The sequence below is a fragment of the Acomys russatus genome, chromosome 19 (genome assembly GCF_903995435.1).
Source record: "Acomys russatus chromosome 19, mAcoRus1.1, whole genome shotgun sequence".
NCBI classification, from domain to species: domain Eukaryota; kingdom Metazoa; phylum Chordata; class Mammalia; order Rodentia; family Muridae; genus Acomys; species Acomys russatus.
In genome coordinates, this window is record NC_067155.1 from 5,593,576 (window position 1) to 5,618,199 (window position 24,624).

A 24,624-nucleotide genomic window follows, 5' to 3' on the forward strand; every position below is an offset into this window, starting at 1 on the left:
CTCTCTCTCTCCTACCTTGTTCCATATCTTCAACTTCTTCTGCTGTCTATTATATTTCCCTTTCTGAGTTAGAATATAGCATCCTCGGGGCTGGAGAGATGGCTCAGCGGTTAAGAGCACTGACTGCTCTTCCAGAGGTCCTGAGTTCAATTCCCGGCAACCACATGGTGGCTCACAGCCATCTATCATGTGATCTGAGGCACACTGTATACATAATAAATAAATCTTAAAAAAAAAAAAAAAGAATAAAGCATCCTCTCTTGGGTCCTCCTTCTTACTAATTTTCTTTGGGTCTATAAATAATAGTATTTTTGTCCTGTACTATATGGCTAAGTAAGTACATCCACGTGTGTTTTTCTTAGTCTGGGTTACCACAGTCAGCAGATGTTTTCTAGTCTACTTGCCGGCAAATTTCATGTTTTTCATGGTTTTAGTATCTGAACTATATTTTATTGTTTCATTATCCATTCTTTGGTTGAGTGACATCTAGATTTTATGAATGAAGCTGTTATGAACATAGTTGAGCAAGTGTCCTAGGGTATATGTCCAGGTATGGTATAGTTATGTCTTGAGGTACAGGTTTTACAAGTTTTCTGAGAAAGTAACAGATTGATTTCCAAAGTCAGACATACATCTGTTTAAATATGCCTCTCCCGTGTGTGAATTTATTTGAAAATAAATCATTAAAAGGATATTCTGCGTGAAAAAAATAAACTAAAAAGTAAAAGGAGCAATATGAAGATGGATATAGGGGAATATGATAAATATATTTCCAACTAATTATAATTTATTGTTAGTACAGGTATCAAATACTGCCCCAGAAACACTTCTGTGCATTCATCAGTCATTCTTTCACTACCTTAGCCAAAACAGTTAATTTCATATGGAAATACCAGAAACTCAGAGGCTCAAACATAATGTGTTATTTTTTTTATTTCTTAATAATTAATAAATGAATACACGATCAGGTTTACAGCTTAGTCAAAACCTGTGGCCTTGTCTTTACCTTCTTAGCAGGTACTCAATAACCACAAATGGAAAATGCTTTCCATGGAATATGCATGTTTTGTATAGATGAACTCACATGAAATATTAAAGGTGTTCCAAGATTTCATATTTTTATGTCATCCAAATCTTATTACACAAGATAATTGTTCCTAACATAGGGATAAGGACAATATCTTCAAGTACAGGATAGTTGGTGTATTGGTGTCAAATGATCATGTATATATCTTTGTACATAATCAATATTGTTCTCTTTTACAGAGAACCAGCTGAAAGCCTGTTTTCTCTGGTCGTGGCTTTTTCAGTGGATGAAAAAAACCAAAACCCTCACCTTCTGCTAAATATTTCTTTAGTATTTAAAAGACCATATTTTTTAAGTGTGTCAGAAGTAAACAGTCTCCTTCATGTTTCTAGATCAACTCATTTTTATCCTCCTAATTATGACTGTACTCAAGAAGTCTGTTGTACAGTATTTCCTACAGGACCAAACTGGGAAGCATCTGTACTATATCACACATTCATGTCCAGCCATGAACCTCAGCAGGTGAGATTTTTATGGGGTTAAAATTTAATAAATTTGGGGGCTGGAGAGATGGCTCAGAGGTTAAGAGCACTGACTGTTCTTCCCAAGGTCATGAGTTCAATTCCCAGCAACCACATGTTGGCTCCCAACCATCTATAACAAGATTTGTAGACATAATAAATAAATATTTAAAAAAAAAAAAAAATTTAATTAATTTGTGTCTCCATTGGTGGCAATGATAAGATGCAAAGAAGGGTGTAAATAGGAAGCTGGTCTTACTGGATTTATGCCAATCTATGTAGTTCAATGGTTTTATTCAGATACTTGATTGGGATCAGACATTTCTCTGTTTGAAATAGGGATAAAGGGAGCAGTAACAGGTAAGGATGATTTCTAGAGGTTTGTACAGATAAAATGTGTTTACAACTTCTTAAAAGTACCATGCTAGAGCCAGGCGTGGTGGTGCACGCCTTTAATCCCAGCACTCGGGAGGCAGAGGCAGGTGGATCACTGTGAGTGTGAGGCCAGCCTGGTCTACAAAGTGAGTCCAGGACAGCCAAGGCTACACAGAGAAACCCTGCCTCGAAAAACCAAAAAAAAAAAAGTACCATGCTGCCTCATGCTGGTCCCTGTGTCCTAGGTTCTTCATCTTACTTATGGGCCTTTCCATCCTCTCCTGAATGACCGTGTACAATTTTCCTATATTTATCAGATGGCCCATGAGGATACATCTCTCGCCATGGCCCTTGTCGCCTTCTTACTTTATTTCAACTGGAACTGGGTAGGGATGGCCATCACAGACAATGAACAAGGTACACAATTTCTTTCATATTTGAAAAGAGAGATGGAAAAAAATACAATCTGCTTTGGCTTTGTGAATATGATTCCCATAAAGATGGATGTTTACATATCAAGAGCTGAAGTGTATTATAATCAAATCATGACATCATCCACAAATGTTGTTATCCTTTATGGTGACACAGACAGTACCCTAGCTGTGGCCTTTAGGATGTGGAAAACTCTAGGTATACAAAGAACATGGATCACCACCTCAGAGTGGGATGTTCCTACAAGTAAGAGAGATCTCACACTTGATCCATTCCATGGGACTTTTGCTTTTGCACAGCACCATGGTAAGATTTCAGGTTTTAAAAATTTTGTCCAGACATTGGACCCTCTCAAATACTCAGATAAATCACTGGCAAGACTGAAGTGGATGGACTTTAACTGTGAAGCCTCAGCATCTAAGTGTAAGACAATGAAGAACTGCTCATCCAATACCTCATTGGGATGGCTAATGGCACAGAATTTTGACATGGCCTTTAGTGACAGCAGTTATGACATATACAATGCTGCATATGCTATGGCCCATTCCCTTCATGAGATGCTTCTGCAACAGGTAGAAAATCAGCCAACTGAGAATGGGAAAGAACATGATTATAGCTGCATGAAGGTAGTGTTTCTTCTATTGGATGATACCTGCTCTCATCAATGTCACAGTTTTTAAGAGTCTCTCAGATGATGCCAGGTGGTGTGGTGGCAAACGCCTTTAATCCCAGCACTTGAGAGGCAGAGGCAGGTGGATCGATGTGTGTTCGAGGCCAGCCTAGTCTACAAAGAGAGTACAGGACAGCGAAGGCTACGCAGAGAAACCTTGTCTCGAAAGAAAAAAAAAAGGAGTCTCTCAGATGATTAAACTGAGTTAACTAGCAAATGTTCCCCAAAAATCTAGGTTTCTAAATATTTTTATATTGACACAATAAATCTAGAGATACGTATAAATCTCTAATACAAAGGCATTGGAATGAAAGATACTATCAGTGAAAATCAGTGATTCTGTCACAGACCACCTGATTATAACCATACCTGTTCTAATATTGGAGAACTGAGGAAAAATTAGTGTTTTCTCATTAATTGTCTCCATTATGAAAATATGAGTATTTGTTCATTAATTCTTGAATTTGAGCTAATAAGTTCAGGGGATAGTTTTCTCAGTTGATTCTGTCCTAAATGTAGTCTCTGCCTCAAAGTCTTAGTATAATTTCACAGAAATAGTTATGTGAATCAGTTTATTACACACACACACACACACACACACACACACACACACACACACTCATTTGTTTCAATATATGTTTCTCACTGTATATTTCTGTTTCTAAGTGTGTTTCTGTGTATCTGCATGTATATCTATGTTGATATGTGTGTGGTCATATGTGTGTGCATGTGTGTGTGTGTGTGTGTGTTTCTGTACATCTGTTTGTAGAAATGAGCATAAGTTGTCTGTGCTTCAATGCCCATGTGTATGTTTGTTTCTGTCTTTGTGTATGTTTCTGAGTGTATTTGTCAGTTCATGTGTCTGCGAGTTCTGTGAGTTTCTATGTACTGGGTTGCACATATGTATCTCTGATGCTATGGGTGTGTGTCTGTGTGTTTATGTTTCTGTCTGTCTCTCCTTTGATGTTGTGAGCATAAATGTGTTTTTATGTCATTGTCTCTCTGTGTGAGTGTTTATATCTCCTAATGTCTCTCTGGGTGTATTTGTCTGTGCATGTGTGTGTCTATGTATATGTTTGGTATATTTCTTTATTTGTGTGTGTGTTTGAGTGTATATGTCTTTCTGTGACTGTATACTCATATGTGTGTCTGAACATATATGCTAATGTGTGTGTAAAAAAATATGCAGGTATATTATGTGTGTGTGTCTATATACATGTATGTCTCTCTATGTGCAGATGCATGAATGTGTGTGTGTCTGTGTGTGTGTTAAACATCTATGTTTGATGTATATGTGATTGTCTATGCTTGTGTTTCTTAGTTTCCTTTCAGTGAACTAAAATTATGCAAACATTATGACGATTTAATATATCATTTTACTCTCATTGAGATTTTTCAACCCGAAATCTACAATAAAATTGCCTTCCAGATAAAATCATTATACATTTTCTCCCATCAGGGAAGAACATATGGATTATATAATACTGCCTGTTTTTAAGATGCACTCCTTGATGAGAAAGACCAACTTCACCAGCCCTACTGGAGACAAAGTGAACATGAACCAGAAAGAAAAATTTCAGAAGGAGTATGACATTTTCTACATTTGGAATCTTCGATGGGATTTTGAACTTAAAGTGAAGATAGGAAAATTTAGCCTACATTTTACACCTGGTCAACAGCTCCATTTATCTGAAGACATGTTAGAGTGGGCCACAGGAAGTAGACAGGTGAGTTTACAAAACTGTACTGATTTCCATCACATACCAGTAAACACTGTGTGTTTAGTTGATCCATTTATGCTTTTTTATAAATTAGTGAAATGAAATTAATTGTCACATAAGGAACCTACTTCTAGTCTCCTATGTTGCATTTCTTACTTTCACTATTTTGATGTGACCTTTTATTAATTCCTTGAAGAGTTCATGTAATAGATATAGTGTATTTTATTATATCGGAAACTGTGTTTTTGCTTTTTAAAGATGACTATAAAACAACTTTTGACCACTCATTTATAATATATCCAGTAAAGTGAACAATGTAGTCATGGTGCCATTCCTATTACTATTTTGTAATTTCCTCGTTTATTATGAACCTCTGATTAAAATAAAAGTTCACGAAACTGAAGCTTACTGTAATGAAAGAGTAAATTAAAAATACAATGGCATTAAAAGACAAACCCATCATTTTATTTACTTTTAATTCTTTTTTAAAATTTAATTTATTTTATTTTATTCATTTTACATACCAGTCTTAGTCCCCTTCCTCATGTCATTACAGGCTCAACCTCTCTTCTCCTTCCTCCTATGCCCTTTCCCTAGTCCTCAGAGAGGGGAACCCTTCTCCCCTACTCACTGTACTCACTGACCCCAGCCTATCAAGTATCATAAGGGCTGCCTGCACACTCTTCCTCTGTGTTTTGACCAGGGGGAAGTGATCAAACAGAAGACAACAGTTGTTTTTTCTGTTGTTGTTGTTGTTGTTGTTGTTTTTTATTATTACATATACAGTGTCCTACCTGCATATAACTCCTGCAGCCCAGAAGAGGGCACCAGATCTCATTACAGATGGCTGTGAGTCACAATGTGGTTGCTGGGAAATGAACTCAGGACCTTTGGAAGAGTAGCCAGTGCTCTTAACCTCTGAACCACCTCTCCAGCCCCCCAGTTTTATTTTATAGGTTTGCTTAAGCCTTCTTACAAAGAAGCCCTACATTTTCAACACTTCTAATTATAAATTGACATTTTTGTGATACATATTAAACATTCTATGGATTATAACGTTGTATTTTCTTTCTCTTTTATATGTGTATGGGTTTTCTGTCTGCATATACATCCATGAAAAACTGGCGTATGTCATGTATATGGATATTAGAAGAATGATACAGATACCAGGTAATGTGAAACTGCTGAGATGTACACAACTGGTGCAAGAAATCAATTGATATTGACAGGTTGGCCATGACGCAGCTCTGAATTATGCCACGTAAAGAAACTGCTCACTACAGTATGCTTGCTTGGCCTTCTTAATTGTTGTGTAGTTCATTCAAACTAATGAAGTGGTGTCTGGTTTCCTTCTGTGTATTTGGAGGTATTGGTAGTAATACATTGTTGATATACAGAAATTTGTGAATAAAAAAATTCCATCATAGCTCCAGAGTATGTCATAGGTATGATTTCTGTGTGGTTGGTGTTAAAGTATTCTATTTTATTTAACTACTCAACAGCAAAGTTGTTTAAATTTTAAAGAGGTTAAGTCCAGAAGTTTATTTTAAATGATATAGCAAGTTGCTCACATACCGTTACATTTGCTGTTAATACTCCTTCTCTGAGTGATGAGGGAAGTCAAACTTAGTCAAAGGAACACATGATGTGAAGCTTAGCTACTGAGATATATATCATTTCAATGGCAGCTATAATATCTTCTGTATGTTTTAGGCACAGCTTGATTGAGCATTACAAAACCATGCACTGGAATAATACTCAATGTTAAAAAAATATATAGAAGCATTGCTCTGCTTCCAGATGTGCATATTAGGATACATGCAGAAACAAACAAACATAAAAATGATGATATCAAATCTACCTAGCTCAAAATGTTACAGTCATAGTCTTAAATAAGAGTATGTTCAATGATATGCTAAATACATAATTCAAAGAATGATTAGTAGAATTTTCTGTGAAAAGTGAGAAGAGTAGACATAAATTACCCCTGGAAGGATACAAGGAGATCCCAAAAACTAACATAAAACAAGTCATTGAGAAAAGCGTATGAGCCGGGCATGGGGGCGCACGCCTTTAATCCCAGCACTCGGGAGGCAGAGGCAGGCGGATCGCTGTGAGTTCGAGGCCAGCCTGGTCTACAAAGTGAGTCCAGGACGGCCAAGGCTACACAGAGAAACCCTGTCTCGAAAAACCAAAAAAAGAAAAAGAAAAAAAGAAAAAAGGATATGAAGAGCCGGGCGTGGTGGTGCACGCCTTTAATCTCAGCACTTGGGAGGTAGAGGCAGGCGGATCGCTGTGAGTTCGAAGCCAGCCTGGTCTACAAAGTGAGTCCAGGACAGCCAAGGCTACACAGAGAAATCCTGTCTCAAAAAACAAAAACAAAAACAAAAAAGAAAAAAAAAGAAAAAAGAATATGAAAAAGGAATCCCATGAAGGTACAAAATAATAAAAATATTCCAACAAAAATATGTAAAGAAAAGGTAAATTAAATGATATAAAATTCTAAGTAAAAAGTCTCACCAAAACAACAGTTCAAGATAAAGACAGAAAAAAATAAAAATAAAAATAATAAAATTAAAATTAAAAAAAAGATAAAGACAGGCTTACAAAGCTTGAAATTAGGCGTAAGTATTAGAAAATTCAGACTATAACAAATATAAAACATTACAGAAGATTCAACATATAGGAGACCATGAGTTTCTGATTAAAAGGTCAAGCTTACAATCCAAGGTCATAAGGGGAAAAGAAGGAAACATTCAACTCATCAACACTATATCCAGTGAAATGTAATCATAAATTTCAAGTGAGATGTATGCCCATCAAGAAACAATGGTCATTTAAATAGCAAACATTCAAAATCAGTAAATTGGCATATTTAACTTAAAAATTATTTTGTAACAAAGGCATAAGGTTGAACGCTGCAGTACAGGTGACTCTGTCATAGCAAGTTCCCATCTGTATATCAGTCAATTTCACTATGATCATTCTTACAGGAGGAGAGTAATAGTGATGTATTTCAAACATTTAACAGCCAACCACAGTAACTATAAACAGAAAAGTTATTCCTCATAATAGAAGGGTACAGAACAGAGTTCAATAATACACACAATCACAGGAATTTATAACCACTGAAACAGCACTACAAAAGACACTAATTGAATCACTTCACATGATGAATGCAAGAGTCAAAGTAACATATAGGAAGCACTAATCTCTAGAGAAAAACAACTACTAGGAAACTATCACATATTAAAATATCAACAAATAGACAATATTCACCAAATCATTTACAATAATAATTTATTGTGAATGATCATATTCTCTAATAAAAATCCATAGACAACAAGATTGGTTCAATAAAATAACAACAAAACCCCAAAATTTTCTTTATTACTTCCATGGGAAAAATATTATTTGTAACCTCATTTCTTCTATAAAGATGAGCGTTATGGGGGCTGGAGAGATGGCTCAGTGGTTAAGAGCACTGTCTCCTCTTCCAAAGGACCCGGGTTCAGTTCCCAGCAACCACATGGCAGCTCGCAACTGTCTGTAATTCCAGTTCCAAGGCATCTGACACCCTTACCCCCACACCAATGCACATAAAATAAAATTAAAAAAAAAAAAGTTGAGCGTTATGAAATGGAAACAGACAAACAAACAAAAAAACCCATGAAAATATTCATGTTGATGGACATGGATGGAATAATTCTTGAGTAAACACCTATCTAGACAATTCAACAAGACACCACAAGTCTATTTCGCTCAAGAAATGCAATCATGGGCTGGAGTTCAATTCCCAGTGACCACATGGTGGCTCATAACCATCTATAATGAGATCTGATGTCATGTTCTGGTGTGCAGACGCATATGCAAGCAGAACACTGTATACATAATAAAATACATATATTTAAAAAAAAGAAATGCAATCATAAAAAAAATAAAAATAAAGAAATGAAATCATGATTCAAAAATACAGATCAGTTAAATGAGATACATCATTTAAATACACTCTAAAATGCAATTTTATAATTATACAAAAATATACATAAATGTATTACAAAGAAGTCCATCACCCATTCAGAGTAAAAAGGAAACATATTGGAATATAAAGAACATGTAATGTCTTGACAGAATAGGATTTTTAATGGCAAACAGATTGCAAGCATTGTACGGCAAGTTGGAGAGAAAAAAAATTTTTTTAATTCTATTAAAATCAGAATGAGGCCAGGTTTCTGTGGTGCATGTTTTAATCCAAACAGTTTGTAGGCAGATTTAGAAAATTCTCTGTTGATATGTGGCCAGTTTGACCAATATAGCTAATCCAAGGCAGGCAGTTTGACATAGAGACCATGCCTCTTCCTTAAAATATTGAAGAGAAATAGGGCAGCAATATGCACTGTCTCCAATCTTCTTCAAAATGGTCATTACAATCTTACCAAGTGCCTAGCTGAAGATTAGGATAGATACTGGGACTTGCTACTGGTACTCTAGGTGAGAGTGGTAAGGATGAATGTGGAAATAGAAGGACCCAGAAGGTACTAGAAACCTACAAGAAGACAACTAAGGCTGGCAGAGCTGGACTCAGGCCGGTCAGCTAAAAATTCTGTACTAACCTAGGACAATGCATGCAATAAACCTAGAACCCAAATCCAGATCTAGCCAGTGGACAGCACATTCTCCACAATTGTGTGGATAGCAGGGACTGACTCACACATGAACTCTGATATCCCCTACTTGACTGCTTTCCCTCGGTGGAGAGACCTGGTGAAGCTCAGAAGAAAAGTAAGCAGGCTACCAGGAAGAGACCTGATAGGCTGTCATCTTATAGTGGGGTACAAGGTCCCCTTCTCTCACAGACCTAGGGGAGCGGAATAGGATGAAAGAGGGAGGGGTGGGGAACGGGAAGATACAAGTGAGGGGATTAAAAAATGACATGTAATCTGAATAAATTACTTAAATTTAAGAAAAAAATCTTACCAAGTGCCAAAATAAATGTGAAAATATGTTTTGAAAATATAGAAAGTAATGTTCCCCATTCTACATAGGGATTTGAGGTATCCCAATGCTAAACAGTGAGACCCTGTTCCACTACCACCACAGCAAAAGGAAGCGTTCTCCTTAAGTGTATATATGGAGAATATGAGATGAACCTGTGTACCAGTGACAATGTGGTTTCCACATAGACCTTAGTACTGAATGAAGGATTCAAATGAGTATGCAAGAATCAGCAAATTTCTGAAGCTGCTTATAAAGCCCCATCATAATATTCAGTGTAATAAAAAGATAACCTTTCTTTTCTTTTTTTTTTTTTAAGATTTATTTATTATGTAAACATTATGCATCAGATCACATTATAGATGGTTGTGAGCCACCATGTGGTTGCTGGGAATCGAACTCATGACCTCTGGAAGAGTAGTCAGTGCTCTTAACCGCTGAGCCATCTCTCCAGCCCTACATAACCTTTCTTTAACCTAAGAAAACCTTCAATTAACATCAAACAAACTAACTTTTACTCAGGTTCCCACAGTATTTGTAGGCTCCTTAAGTTCTTCTCACTTCAGGAAACACATCACAGCTTCTCACACATCAACTCGGCACTTTGTCACTAGGATTGTCTTTTCAACTGTGTTTTTCTTTACACTAAGTTTGTGAAGATTTTCAGTCTTAATTTATTGGAGGGTGTGTTTGTTATTTAAGACTTGAGGAGATATTTCCCCTGTTTTAGATGTGCTTTCATCATATCTTGCTAAGTCGTTGCCTTGATTAAACTTTGGCCATGAGCACAGTGAGGAAGAGAGGTTGATTTGGCTTGTGGGTTATATACAAGGGAAGACAAGGATGGAATTTGGAGACTGAAAGTAAAGCATAGGCCCTTGAAAGAACATTGTTTACTGGCTTGCTCTGTTCATTTCTCATCCATCCTTGCCTAGCAACAGCATTGCCTTTAGTAGACTGGGCATGCCTACAATGAATACCCAATAACAAAATTCATTAGCATTAGAAAGACAGGCTGTTCTGATAGAAAGAGTTTCTCAGGTAAGGTTCATTCCATGTTCTTTATCTTTTTACTGTAATTTGTGACATCATGATAAAAATCAACAAGAAAACCATGTTGCAATCTCTGTAGTGTTTGCACTAATTTCTCTAAAATTCTGTTTCCATAATGTCTAAGATTTGGTAAAGAGCTCCACTTTTCATCAACTTATTTTAATATATTCACACATTTGGCATTATACAAAGTACTAAGTGACATGTTGGTCCTCAGCTTCTGTTTATAAAATAAGCTTATTGATATCTCAACATACTAATATAATATAGTTATGGATGAAGTACGTAAAACTCAATATGTATCTTATTTCCTCAGATGGTGCCCTCTGTATGCAGTGCTGATTGTGGTCCTGGATTCAGAAAATTCAGGCAGGAGGGAATGTCTGTTTGCTGTTTTATTTGTACACACTGCCCAGAAAATGAAATTTCTAATGGAACAAGTGAGTGTGTCCTGTGTGATAAACTTTACATTAATAATGCTTTCCACCAACTAAGAGATACTTAAGGGATCTAAAATATAACTACAAAAATAAAATATACCATTTTCTCCATTAGCAGTCACAGGAATACAAACATTAACAATGTCGTAACCACAACCTCCACCACCACCACAACAACAAAAACCCTTTTGCCTAGTTTTACATTTTGATTCAGTCTCTGTCACATCATATTTTCTCAAAGAAATAAAATCAAACTGCAGTGTGAGCACAGACTGCATGAGATCTGTTCTGTTTATTAATTTCCGTTATAACTACATGCACAGAAGATTCCAGTCGTGAATGTTCAAAATGTAAATTTATTCTTTTTCCATGTATGTATGTGTCCCTACATATGTTTACATACACTATAATGTACAGGATCCAACAGAGGACAGAATATGGTACCAGAACTGATGGACTACTGTGTAAGGAAGGAGCTAGAAACCAAGTCTGTATCCTTAGAAAAATTAGTGTAGCAGTTTCTGATAATTTTACAAGTAATTTTTTGAGTATGAGACAGAATCTGTGTGCTATTTAGAGGCCCATTTTCTTTTTCCCCCCTTCTTTATTGTAATTTATTCTGATTACATTCCAATTGATATTCCCACACCGATTTTCAAATGTCTGAGGTGATTTGTTTCTAGGAAGGTGAGGATAATTGTTCTCACATGGTGTACAAAATATAACGAATCTTATGTCAAATATTTTATAAATAGCACCCAATTAATAATTTCATGAAATAATATATTAGAATGGTTTTTTACTGAAAAAAATTAGTACAAACAGTAACATTTTATTGTAATTTGTAAAGCCAGTTTAGTAAAATGATTATATATTTATGTTTGGCTAAATGCAAATGGACAATGAATAGTTTTTTTCGCATTTGCCTGTCATACTATGCAGTGAAATTAAGCTGCCAATAAGATGGCTCAACATTTAAATCATTTGCCACTAAGACTGATAGCTGGCATTCAACCCCAGGACTTATATAGTGAGAGGAGGCAAATAACTCTCACAAATGCCTTGTGACCTCTATGCACTCAAATAACATCCATAGTTATTAAACAAACTGTAATAAAATTGTTTTAAATGTAAAAATGAATAAGAGCTAAAGGTAATTACATCAATAAATAGAAAAAGATTAATATTATTTATAGGTGTGTGTGTGTGTTTCTGTGTTGTGTGGGTATGTGTACATAAGGGTAGATGCAAGTGAGAGGCACCTAATACCTCTATTGTTAATTTGCAAGCAGTTGTGAAACACCTCACATGGGTCCTGGGGACTGAACTCAGGTTTTCTGCAAGAGCAGAACATTTGCCTCCCAGCTCAGCTAACTTTGCAAAACTTTACGTAAATTAACTAGTTACAGCTGCCCATAAACACATTGTTCTACATAAAAAGACTTCAAAACCAGGAAGCACATCTTAAATCCGTGCAACTATCTAATGAATCAGCACAATACCAATGAAAATTTCTACCATTGCCATTTCACAACAGTATATTATGAATGACGTGGTTTGTTCCACACACAAAAACCTGGGTCACTGGCTGGGTGTGGTGGCACATGTCTCTAATCGCAGCACTCAGGAGGCAGTGGCAGGTGAATCGATGTGGGTTCGAGGCCAGCCTGGTCTACAAAGTGAGTCCAGGATGGCCAAGACTATGCAGAGAAACCCTGTCTCGAAAAACCAAAAAAAAAAAAAAAAAAAAAAAAAGACACTCATTCACGCTGTGGGTAATGAGTTTAGATTTTGTGAATTCACCAGACTCAGTCATTTCATGATCACACCCAGAATGATGTAAGAAATCTGCTTTCTGAAATCCTGGTAAGTCATGTCACTAACACTGTTAAGTAGACAAACTTTGCTTTGGTTATTTCTCTATAAAGATAATAAGAATTGGGGGCGGGGAGGAATGGGAGGATACAAGGGATGGGATAAACATTGAGATGTAACAAGAATAAATTAATAAAAAAAAGATAATAAGAATTAATAAATAGAAGCAATGTCCTTCAATTATATTATCAGCAATAAAATGGAGGTATCCCAAAGCTTTTCCAACAGACTTATTGAAATATATTATTAATAAACTGCTGAAGCTGCACTAACAAATCTTTCCTTTCTCAATCAGACATGGATCTGTGTGTGAAGTGTCCAGAGGACCAGTATGCTAACACAGAGCAGAATCACTGCATTCCAAAAGCTGTGGTCTTTCTCGGCTTTGAAGACCCCTTAGGGATGGCTCTGGCCTTAATGGCCTTGGGTTTCTCTGCCCTTACAGCTCTGATTCTTGGAGTATTTTTGAAGCACAATGACACTGCCATTGTGAAGGCTAATAACCGCTCTCTCAGCTACATATTATTCATGTCACTCATGTTCTGTTTCCTCTGCTCCTTGCTCTTCATTGGCCATCCAAACTCAGTCTCCTGCATCCTGCAGCAAATCACATTTGGAATTGTATTCACTGTGGCTATTTCCACTGTGTTGGCCAAAACAATCACAGTGGTTCTGGCTTTCAAAATCACAACTCCTGCAAGAAGGATGAGGTACATTCTGGTTTCAGGAACACTTAACTACATCATTCCTCTCTGTACCCTCATCCAAATTATTCTCTGTTTAATCTGGCTAGGAACTTCCCCTCCAACTGTTGATATTGATGCAGACTCTGAATATGACCACATCATCATTATCTGTCACAAGGGTTCAGTTATTGCATTTTACTGTGTTCTAGGATACTTAGCCTGTCTTGCCCTCAGAAGTTTCACTGTGGCTTTCTTTGCTAGAAACCTCCCTGATACATTCAAAGAAGCCAAATTCCTGACATTCAGCATGCTAGTGTTATGAACTGTGTGGATCACATTCCTTCCTGTATACCATAGCACCAAGGGCAAGGTCATGGTGGCTTTGGAGATTTTTTTCATCTTGTCTTCCAGTGCAGGGATGCTGGGGTGCATCTTTGTTCCCAAGCTCTTCATAATTTTATTAAGGCCAGACAAAAATTCTCTTCAAAAGATCAGGGAGAAGTCACATTCTTAAGGTAATATTTAGTGAATATTTTGTGTTTAATTAATTACTTTATTCAATTTACATCCTGATAGTAGACCCCATTCTTTCTCTCCTTCCAGTCCCACCCTTCCTCCCTCTCTCCATCCCCTCTCCCCTATGCCTCAGATTAGTGGAGACTGCCTTCCCATGCACCCCAGCCCACCAAGTTGCATCAGGACTGGCTATATACTCTTCCTCTGGGGCCTAGAAATACAGTCCCACAAGGAGGAAGTGATCAAAATTCTGGCAGCACAATCCAAGTCAGTAACAGCCCCTGCATTTCTTACTAGAGGACCCACATGAAGCCTGAGCTGCCCATCATCTACATCTGTGTAGGGGGCATAGGTCCAGTTCATGCATGGTCCTTGGTTGTTTCCTCAGTCTCAGCACGCCTCTCTGTGCCCTGGTTAGCTATCACTTTTGGTCTTTCTGTGGAGTTCCTGTCACCTCAAGTCCATTTCTCCTTCCTCCCACTGTTCCACAAGACTCCCTATTATCACTCAACGTTTGACTCAGCCTTTGTTTTCAACCTGTGTTTAGCAGAGCCTCTCAGAGGACAACACAGTTAGGCTTCTGTCTATAAGCACAGCAGAGTACCATTAATAATGTCAGGGGTTGGCTGTGTCCAGGGACTGATTCTTGGTTTTTGCCAGGTAGTCCGACTGGTAAATGAAATCTAACTGACAAATATAAAGTTGGTACATAACCACCAAATATTGGGCTGCAGTGCATGATCTGTCTCTTCTTAGGATGATGCTCACTGTTTCCTCTAATGATGCTGCATAGCAGTATGATGGCTCCTAGAGTTCTATGTTTTCCATATTATCTTGCCCTGATCTACTTATTTCACAATTTATAACTCTTGGGCCAAGACTAACATAGAGAAACTCTGTCTCAAAAAAACAAAAAAGAAAGAATGAAAGAAAGAAAGAAATGGGACTCACAATTAAACAGAGAATTCTCAACAGAGGAATATCGAATGGCTGAGAAACCCTTAAAGAAATACTCAACATCCTTAGTCATCCGAGAAATGCAAATCAAAATGACTCAAAGATTCCATCTTATACCAGTCAGAATGGCTAAGACCAAAAACTCAAGTGACAGCACATGCTGGCAAGTGTTTGGAGAAAGGAGAACACTCCTCCATTGCTATTGGGAGTGCAAACTTGTACAACCACTTTGATAATCAATATGGTGCTTTCTCAGAAAACTGGGAATAGGGCTTCCTCAAGACCCAGCTATTCCACTCCTTGGAATATACCCAAAAGATCCTACACCACACAACAAGGACATTTGATCAACCGTGTTCATAGCAGCCTTCTTCATAATAGCCGGAATCTGGAAACAACCTAGACGTCCCTCACTCAAAGAATGGATAAAGAAACTGGTACATTTACACTATGGAACATTACTCAGTTATTAAAAACAAAGAAATCTTGAAATTTGCAGGCAAATGGATGGAACTTGAAGTGATCATCCTGAGTGAGTTAATCCAGATCCATAAAGATACGCGTGGTATATACTCACTCATAATTGGATAGCAGTCCAACAGTGATGTCCTCTGAGAGTCTTCATTCAGCAGGGGATTGGGATAGATTCTGGGAATTCCTATTGGGATTCCTGGTGAGAGAGGTATGGGAGAATAGGGAAATGGAAGGACCCAGAGGGTCCTGGAACCCTACAAGAAGACCATCAAGGATGGCAGATCTGGATCCAGGGGGTCAGCTCAAACTACTGTACCAACCAAGAACAATGCATGCAGTAAACCTAGAACCCACATCCAGATAGAGACAATGGACAGGACATTCTCCACAGTTGTGTGGAGAGTGGGGACTGACTCTGACATGAACTCTGCTGCCCCCTATTGACCACTTCCTCTTATTGGGGAGGCCTGGTGGTGTAAGGCTCTCTCTCTCAGCCTAAGCCTGGGAGCATGACCTAGACAAGCTTGAAAAACTGACCCAGAAAAAATTGAAGGCCAGCTTCAGTTTCTGAGATCAAGGTGGCCAACTGAGATTAAACAATTTCAACTAAGGTAAACAATTTTCAGAAAAATACCATCTGGAAGCTCTCTGGAAACTCCCCAACACCCCTCCCTGCCAAGAATAGCCCCCAAGACCAACGACCCCGGCAATAGCCAATAACATTTAGACAAGCACCCCTAGGGACCGCCTGAGCCAATCCTAACATAGGGCATGCAGCCCCTCCTAACCTTTCCGGGTTTAGCCTTCAAAAATAGCTTGTAGCAATAAGAACTTTATAACAGGGAGATCTGGGTCCTGGGGTCCTCCTCAAACTAAGGCACCAGCCAAGGAGAATATAGGCAGTAAACTTCGAACCCCTACCAAGACCTAGCTGACGAACATGATATTCTCCACCGTTGAGTGGAGAGTGAGATCTGACTCTCACACGAACTCTGGTGCCCCTTTTCTGACCACGTCCCCTGGATGGGGAGGCCTGGAGGCACTCAGAGGAAGGATAGCAAGTTACCAAGAAGAGACTCGATATTCTAAGAGCATTTATAGGGGGAGGAGGTCTCCCTCAATCACAGACATAGGGGAGGGGAGAAGGGGAGAAATGGGAGGGAGGGAAGAATGGGAGGAAACAGGGGAAGGGCTAACAATCGAGATGTAATATGAATAAATTAATAAAATTTAAAAAAAAAAGAAAATGAAGGGAGAAATGATGTGATTATATTATAATCTTAAAGATAAAAAATAAATTTATCAAAGTTTAAAAAGTTAACTTCAAATAAGGCAGTCAATGCTCTAGGCAAAAAAAGAAGAAAAAATGCCTCTCAGAAAAGCTGTCTGTTCCAGAGACTGTAAAAAATACTGACATTGTCTAAAATGAAGATTTTGATGACATTCTGGTTATTGTCTGTTCTCACCTTCTGAGAGTATGTCATCTAATTCTAACTCCTTGCACTGCATGTGCTGTGTATACTCTGAATTCTTTCCATGGACATAACACGGAACCAGGCAGGAGCCAAAGAGGATACAGAATAAGTTCCAATGACCAGCAGCCAATATATGTTGTGAAGAAAAAAAGCACAAATGTAACTGGATATTTTGATATTGGAATTCAGTTTTCATTTTGGTTAGAAGCATTTGTTTGTGTTTGGTGGTGTCTGAAACTTCATTTTGCTATGATTTATACCTTCGTTCATAGAATAAATAGGTCAACACTGCCTAAATACCTTTCGGTCAGCAGAAATTTTCAGTTCATTGCATTATAAATTGTCTATTATATTGGGGGCTCGAGAGATGGCTCAGTGGTTAAGAGCACTGCCTGCTCTTCCAAAGGACCTGAGTTCAATTCCTAGCACCCACATGGCAGCTCACAACTGTCTGTAACTCTAAGATCTGACACCCTCACACCAATGCACATAAATTTAAAAAAAATTTTTTTAAATAAATAAATAAATAAATTGTCTATTATAAAACTCATGCTTGTAACAATAAAATTTAACTAAAACAAAAAAAAATAGCTTGTAGCAGTGACTCCAGGGTGCCTCCTTCCTTGCTGAGGCCCCCTGACGCGCGTCAGCAATAAACTTTGTGCCTTTGCATCAACACTGTGGTCCTTGAGTGGTCTCTCGCGACGACCCCCTACCCGAGTGGACTCTAGGGTCCAACAGTGGCACTCAGAGGAAGGGGAAGCAGGCTACCAGGATGAGACCTGATAGGCTGTGACCATAAGGAGGGGGAGAAGGTCCCCTTCTGTCACAGACCTAGGAGAGGGGAATAGGGTAAAAGAGGGAGGGAGGGGGGAATGGGAAGATACAGGTGATATGAATAAATAAATTAAGTTTTAAAAATATTTTTTAAATCCATAAGCTTTCTGCACTGCACTTTCCTAATCTGACCACAAAAAAATATTCATAATTTTAACTCAATTTTTTTCTCAACCTCTCCTATACTGTAACACAAAATGTCTATTTTATTGCAAACGATGATGCTAACATATCTAAAAGTTATCTTTGTAAACTTAAAAGGATTCTCGTAAGCTACAGGAAATCCACCTCTCAGATCAAATGGAACCCAGGTAAGTATTGCCAATCAACAATCTAAGTTTCCCCCGCCCCTATCTACTATTTCAAAGGGCGGCATTCCTCCTCCTTCCCCCTGGTTTTGGAGTTCATTTTATGGTTACCCAATCGCCACCTTTATGCACCCAACACCGTCTGATTGATGTGTTCCCCTTCCCAGTCAATGTAAATGCTTCCCTTTTGTCCAAGAGAGTGTTGATACCTCTCTGGTTCACTGGGGAGTAGAGGTACCACAGACATGTCCACATGACTGTAGCATGTCCTTCTCAGTGACCTTCAGTTAGGGCCTTTACCTTTGTGTGAGCTGCTTTTTTTTTTTTTTTCCCCGTTTTTTTGGTTTTTCAAGACAGGGTTTCTCTGTGTAGCCTTGGCCATCCTGGACTCACTTTGTAGACCAGGCTGGCCTCGAAGTCACAGCGATCCACCTGCCTCTGCCTCCCGAGTGCTGGGATTAATGGCGTGCGCCACCACGCCCGGCTTTTGTTTTGTTTTTTTAATTAAAAAATATTTATTTATTATTATATATACAGTGCTCTGCCTGCATGTACACCTTCAGGCCAGCAGAGGGCATCAGATCTCTCATTATAGATGGTTGTGCGCCACCCTGTGGTTGCTGGGAATTGAACTCAGGACCTTTGGAAGAGCAGATGGTGCTCTTACCCACTGAGCCATCTCTGCCGCCCTTTTTTTTTTTTTTTTTCTTATGTTTCTTTTTTAACATATAACTTTATAATATTACACATGAATAAAATAGACTACATACAGCAGGAAGAACCATGAGACAATCAGGAATTATATAAATGTTACATTCATAGTGATTTGGCTATTTGTATTTGGCAAACTTGAAATAAACCTCTTTGCTATCTTGTTGGGTCTAGATTTCTGAATGAAAATCAGTATCTATCACATCTCATCTCTATTAAATTAAAACATCTAGGCCAGGCGTGGTAGCGCCTTTAATCCCAGCACTCGGGAGGCAGAGGCAGGCAGATTGCTGTGAGTTCGAGGCCAGCCTGGTCTACAAAGCGAGTCCAGGACAGTCAAGGCTACACAGAGAAACCCTGTCTGTGAAAAAAAATTAACTTGTACAATTTATTTATCATAAACAGCCTGCAATAGCACTTTCAACGTATTGGAAGTACGCTTTGTATTATAATTGAGTTATATGGGTTCAATACCTCATGTTAGAGTAGAAACATACATACACATTTGTGAAGAATAATCTTACATTTGAATTATATACCACTGTATCTAGAATTAAGCTTATTTTGCATCTATATACAAAATTCTATACCAGTGAATTAAAAATAACCTCGTGACAATTGAGGCATTAAGTTAAGGGGTAGAATCTACTTTTTTTTTTTTTGGTTTTTTGAGACAGGGTTTCTCTGTGTAGCCTTAGCCATCCTGGACTCGCTTTGTAGACCAGGCTGGCCTCGAACTCACAGCGATCCGCCTGCCTCTGCCTCCCGAGTGCTGTAGAATCTACTTTTTGTTCTTTCTTCCTTATATACTTCTATATTTCCTCTTCTTTCTTTTTTCTTTTTTTTAAGTTTACTTCTTAAGTATACAGTGCCTGCATGTACACCTGCAAGCCAGAAGAGGGCACCAGATCTCACTCTAGATGGTTGTGAGCCACCTTGTGATTGCTGGGAATTGAACTCAGGACCTTTGGAAGAGCAGTCAGTGCTCTCAACCTCTGAGTCATTTCTCCAGCTCCCTCTTCTTTCTTTTCAACCCGTATCTCCAAACCTAAGAATGTAAGGTAAAGAGAGACATAGCTGAGTCTAACTTTGCTTTCTCTCTGGATAAGACCAATAATAACTTGCAACCAACTCCTGTTGATAACAACCTTCTATAGCCCAAGAATGCAACCAAAATCCTACCCAACCCCCATAAAAGGAAATGGGGGTTTCTCTTAAGGCTTCTTCCAGTTGATTTGGGATGGATAATACCTTTGTAGGGGCCCAAATAAAATTTGGGAAATGGTTAAACAAGCTAGGAATCACATTTTGTGGTCCACTTTCTAAATGTTGAGAAATTCCAGGCTTAATTAGAGTCCTGTGTGAGACAGTCTGAAATGTTGAACCAATTGGGATTGGAGGGTTTTTTTGAAAGTGTCCTGAGAGCTGTCTTGTTCTGATGAGGAACAGCAACTGAAGCACTGGGTGCTGGAACATGAAGGATAAAGGATGTCAGTGCTGAGAGGAATGAGTCCTGTCAGGTCTGATCCAATAGCAGTGTCCCATTCTTTTGTTCTGAAAGCATATGCTTTCTCACAAGCATTATGCAGATCTAAAATTATAAGGTGTGTGTGATGCACAGAGCAATTAAGGCTGGCTTTCTGCTCTTTGTATGAGCAGAAAAAAAAAAGACATTTTTTTTTTAATTAAGGGTTTCTTTATTTATTATGTATACAATATCCTGCCTGCAAGCCAGAAAAGGATACCAGATCTCATTATAGATGGTTGTGAGCCACCATGTGGTTGCTGGGAGTTGAACTCATGACCTTTGGAAGAGCAGGCAGCACTCTTAACCACTGAGCCATCTCTCCAGCCCTCCAAAGACATCTTTAAATCTTCATTCATGCAGGGTTTGGTGGCGCACGCCTTTAGTCCCAGCACTCGGGAGGCAGAGGCAGGCGGATCGCTGTGAGTTCAAGGCCAGCCTGGTCTACAAAGTGAGTCCAGGATGGCCAAGGCTACACAGAGAAACCCTGTCTCGAAAAACCAAAAAAAAAAAAAAGTTTCCTCCTGTTCTGCAGTTTAAATGCTTCACATCTCAATTGTATCCCCCTCCCTTATTCCCTCCCAATCCCCCCCTCCCTCATTCCCTCCCGATCGCCCCTCCCTCCCTTAGCACCTCTGCCTCCCTTCCTTAGTCTTCATAAAAGGGAGCCTTCTTTCCTTAACATCTGACCTCAGCCTATAAAGTCTCATCTGTTCTACCGGTAACCTCTTCCTCTGTAGCCTGGCAAGGCAGTCTTGCCAGGGGGAAGTGATCTAATTTCGGTGGCCAGAGTGCATGTCTGAGGTAGTCCCTATGCTCCACACATGGGATCCACAAGGAGACTGTGCTGCTACATCCGAGCAGTGGGTCTAGGTCCACATCATACATGGTCCTTGGTTGATGTTTCAGTCTCTGTGTTGTAGTGTAGTTAGCCTGTATTATGTGGCTGATAACCGCTTATAAGTAAGTATACACCATGTGTGTCTTTCTGGGTCTGGGTTACCTCACTCGGGATGATCTTTTCTAGTTCCATCCATTTGCCTGCAAATTTCAGGATTTTGTTGTTGTTGTTGTTGTTTTTAATATCTGAATAGCATTCCATTGTGTGACCATACCATAGTTTCTATATCCATCTTCAGTTGAGGGACATCTAGGTTGTTTCCATATTCTGGCAACTACGAATAAAGCTGCTATAAATATAGTTGCGCAAATGTCCTTGTTGTATGGTGGAGCATCTTCTGGGTATATTCTCAGGAGTGATAATGGCTGGGTCCTGAGGTAGAGTTATTCCCAATTTCCTGTGAAAGCACCAAATTGATTTCCAAAGTGGGTGTACAAGTTTACAGTCCTACCAGCAATGGAGGAGTCTTCCCCTTTCTCCACATCCTCACCAGCATGTGCTGTCACCTGAGGGGTTTTTTTTTTGTTTTGTTTTGTTTTGTTTTTGAAACAGGGTTTCTCTGTGTAGCCTTGGCCGTCCTGGACTCACTTTGTAGACCAGGCTGGCCTCGAACTCACAGCGATCCGCCTGCCTCTGCCTCCCGAGTGCTGGGATTAAAGGCATGCGCCACTACGCCTGGCCTTGGATTTTTTTTTTTTTAAAGATAGATTTATTTATTATTATGTATACAATGCTGTCTTCATGTACACCTGCAGGCCAGAAGAGGGCATCAGATCATATTATAGATGGTTGTGGACCACCATGTGGTTGCTGGGAATTGAACTTAGGACCTCAGGAAGAGCAGTCAGTGCACTTAACCTCTGAGCCATCTTTCCAGCCCTTTTTTTTTTTTTTTTTTTTTTTTTTTTTGGTTTTTCTAGGCAGGGTTTGTGTGTGTGGCCTGGATTGTCCTGGACTCACTTTGTAGACCAGACTGGCCTGGAACTCACAGCAATCCACCTGTGTGGGGAACTGCAGCTGTGCTGGTACTGACCATTACTTTTTGTTTGTTTGGTTGGTTGGTTTTTCGAGACAGTGTTTTTCTATGTAGCCTTGGCTGTCCTGGACTCACTTTGTAGACCAGGCTGGCCTTGAACTCACAGAGATCCGCCTGCCTCTGCCTCCCGAGTGCTGGAATTAAAGGAGTGCGCCACCACGCCCGGCCCATTACTTGTTTTTGTCTGCAGTTGAAACTTTACTTGTTTTTCTCTGCAGTTGAAACTTTACTTGTTTTTCTCTGCAGTTGAAACATTACTTGTTTTTCTCTGCAGTTGAAACTTTACTTGTTTTTCTCTGCAGTTGAAACATTACTTGTTTTTCTCTGCAGTTGAAACTTTACTTGTTTTTCTCTGCAGTTGAAACATTGTGCTCCTCCACTGGTTGCCTTCATTTTCCTTGTTTTGAGTCTCATTATTTGGCCCTTGGTTTGCCTCCTCTTGGGGACTTTCCTCAGTGCTGTTTGATTGCTGGTTCTCCCCTGTATAAGCAGCTCTGTTACTCCCAATAACCGGCATTCTCTTAGCAGGAATGACCCACTGTTGTGTCGTCTTTTCAACCTGCAGACCCTTGCCATAGCCTAGACTAGTAGCACGGGCGCTACATGCCTGCCTCTGCCTCCCAAGTGCTGGGATTAAAGGCATGCGCCACCACCGGCTGGCATGAATGATGGTTTTGATGTGTCCCTTTTTTAAATATTTATTTATGTATTATTATATATACAGTGCTCTGTCTGCATGTACACCTGCAGGCCAGGAGGGGGCATCATATCACATTACAGATGGTTGTGAGCCACCCTGTGGCTGTTGGGAATTGAACTCAGGACCTCTGGATGAATAGTCACAACTCTGAGCCATCTCTCCAGCCCCTTTGATGTGTTCTTGAATTCGGTGTGCGACTATTTTAATGAGTATTTTCGCATCAGTGTTCATAAGAGAAATTGGTCTGAAATTGATGAACTCACAACGATCCACCTGCCTCTCTGCCTCCCAAGTGCTGGGATTAAAGGCGTGCACCACCATGCCCGCCCTTTAATATACTTTTTGAAAGATTTATTTATAGATTATTTGTAGAGTATCCTACCCCCATGTAGGCCTGCTATTAAGATGAGGGGACCAGATCTCATTATAGATGGTTGTGAACAGGCTGGAGAGATGGCCCAGCCATTAAAGACTAGGTTTACAATTAAAACTAGATGGTCGGCCGGGCGGCGTGGTGGCGCACGCCTTTAATCCCACCGCTCGGGAGGCAGAGGCAGGCAGATCGCTGTGAGTTCGAGGCCAGCCTGGTCTACAAAGTAAGTCCAGGATGGCCAAGGCTACACACAGAGAAACCCTGTCTCGAAAAACAAAAAACAAACAAACAAACAAAAATAGATGGTCGTGAGCCACCAGACGGTGCTGTTAACCACTGAGCTATGTCTCTAGCCTAAAACATCATGGAACCAAAAGAAGGTCAATATGAGGAGATGGCTGGAGGGTAGAAATCAGGAAAAAGAGTGTGTGAGGCATGTACGGCATAGCTCTACAATGTGGCCTATGGTCATCTCACCCATGTGTGCGGGGTTCTGAGTGAGCTCACACCCAACACTAAGGTTAACAAAGGTATTAGGTCTCAGGATGGAGGGGAGGGATAAGATGTACCCTCAGAAGGGGCCTTTGGTCAAGGAGACTTTTTGTATAGGCCTGGCAATGACAGGGTGGGAGTAACAGATCCCAAGAGCTCAGCCAGGACGCTCAGACTTGGGTGCACTGTCCGTTACCGGGATTGAGCAGCGCCATCCTGAGTGCCCCTGGCTGGAGGAAGCCTTCCAGGAATATGGAACTGTGCGCCCCCTTTCGGCAATACAGGACATTGCAGGTAACACAGTCTGTGAGGCAGAAGACAGCTGTGGGGAATTAGAAAGTCTACAGGTTGGAGTGGCGTCTAGATTCCCATAAAGCCGTGAGACCTAAGTGAGCTGGGTGATGTGACCTGCGCAAGGGCTCTGGGGTGGAACCAGGCTTCCTAAGCTAGGCTGCAGTATTCTCTTAGCAAAGCCTGCAAACTACATGGATCCTAAAAGCAGTATATATATTTTTTCTTTTTGT

The 24,624-nt window shown here is 39.5% G+C and overlaps 1 pseudogene; it reads left to right on the forward strand.

The window, feature by feature from the left end:
• Window positions 1-1,525: 1,525 nt before the first annotated feature.
• Window positions 1,526-14,309, forward strand: LOC127202996 (vomeronasal type-2 receptor 116-like; annotated as a pseudogene).
• The last annotated feature ends 10,315 nt before the right edge of the window (window positions 14,310-24,624 follow it).